The sequence below is a fragment of the Vigna radiata genome, chromosome 10, assembly GCF_000741045.1.
Source record: "Vigna radiata var. radiata cultivar VC1973A chromosome 10, Vradiata_ver6, whole genome shotgun sequence".
NCBI classification, from domain to species: Eukaryota; Viridiplantae; Streptophyta; class Magnoliopsida; order Fabales; family Fabaceae; genus Vigna; species Vigna radiata.
In genome coordinates this window covers 4667775-4669353 of record NC_028360.1, presented here as the reverse complement: position 1 = coordinate 4669353, position 1579 = coordinate 4667775, and positions in this window count along the sequence as shown.

The following is a 1579-nucleotide window of genomic DNA, read 5'->3' as shown; positions in this document are numbered from 1 at the left end:
ATCTTTTATTTTTTGCTAACATTCTCCCCCTTTTTGATGATGATCAAAAATTCTCTTGAGTTTAAAGCTTTTTAATAATCTGAAACAAACACAACTCACGAAAGGAGAGATCATTAGAAAAATAAAGAGTTTAAACTATCTTCTCCCCCTTTTTGAGCATAAGAAAAAAAAATATGTGTTCCCCCTTAATAAAAAGAAAGTATGCATAGAAGAAAAAGAAATGAACAACAACTTTTTATTGAATTAAAAAAAACAGATGCATACAATCATAAAGATAAACAACAAAACAAACAAAGAGGATCTAGAAATCATCACTAGCGTCACTATTAAAGTGTCGCTCTAATCCTGAAATCCTAGTGTCTAGATTCCTGAGATGAGTACATATTTCGTCATGACGAGTGTTTTGAATGTTCATCATCTCATTTTGGAGGCAAGCCATCTCAGTCATTTGTCTAGAGAAACTCTCTAGACTATATTCCTCATTCACTTGAGATGGGCCAGCAACATGTGTTGGGTCAGGCATGGGGATATTCGCAGCTTCGTCTTCATTATCTTGCCTACCAATGGCATCCTCAGGGTGGATGTAGGAGAGTCCTTGTTTGATAAAACCCATTTTCCTCAGGGAGTTATCTCCAACCTTATGACCCAGAAGGACAGTCTCATGATGTTCATTTGTGACATCTACTCCTTTGTACTCACAAATTTGGGAAACAAGAAGAGGATATGGAAGAGGTGCAACATCTAACCTTTTGGCCTTGAACATTACTGTTTGAATCAGGTGAGGCCAATTGAGTGGAATGCTCTGAAGTATTCCATACATAATGATGAGATCAGTCTAAGAGCATTGGGCATGATTTGACCCTCTAGGGCACAAAAGCCACACAATAAGGTAGTGCAAGAGGCGTTCTTCCATCTTGAGTCCACCAGCAAGGAAGAGACGAGCATTGTGTTGTCGAGGATTGTGGAGAAATGACTAGTACACCGCTATCTTGTTGAATTGAGCAAAGTCATTTGGAACAATTTGAGAATTTTCTAAAACAGGGACTTTTGCTACATTTGTCCAAATGTCATTGTCCAAGACTATGTCCACACCTTTCACCCTTGTTTGGAAAACCCCATCATGAACCTTTAAATTAAAATAGAAGATGCGAACAAGATCCGGATAGTACCTTCCACGGAGTTCCATTATGTGTTGAACCCCTTGTTCAATGATGAGATTGGGAAAGGAGAAGTTGTAGCATGTATATGAATTTTTGCTTGATGAGCTTCCTTTCCTTCCAAAATTGTGAGAATGACTGTTGATCTTGCTCATCGGAAAGCCATCCTTCTATGGTAGCATCTCTTCTGCGAACATTACTCTCTAAAACTTCACTTGTTCTTCTTCTCATTCTTCTTGAAGGTTCAGCCATTAAGATGGATGGAAAGCAAAGATTTTGGAGAAAGAAAGGAGAAAACAAGAGAGATATGCTCAAGATTGGTTCAAGTATGGAAAGTGGGGACCAAGTGGGGTATAAATAGGCTCAAGAAGGCTCCCCAACGTGCAGAATTTGAGAATTTTCCCGTTAATAGCCGTTGAGAG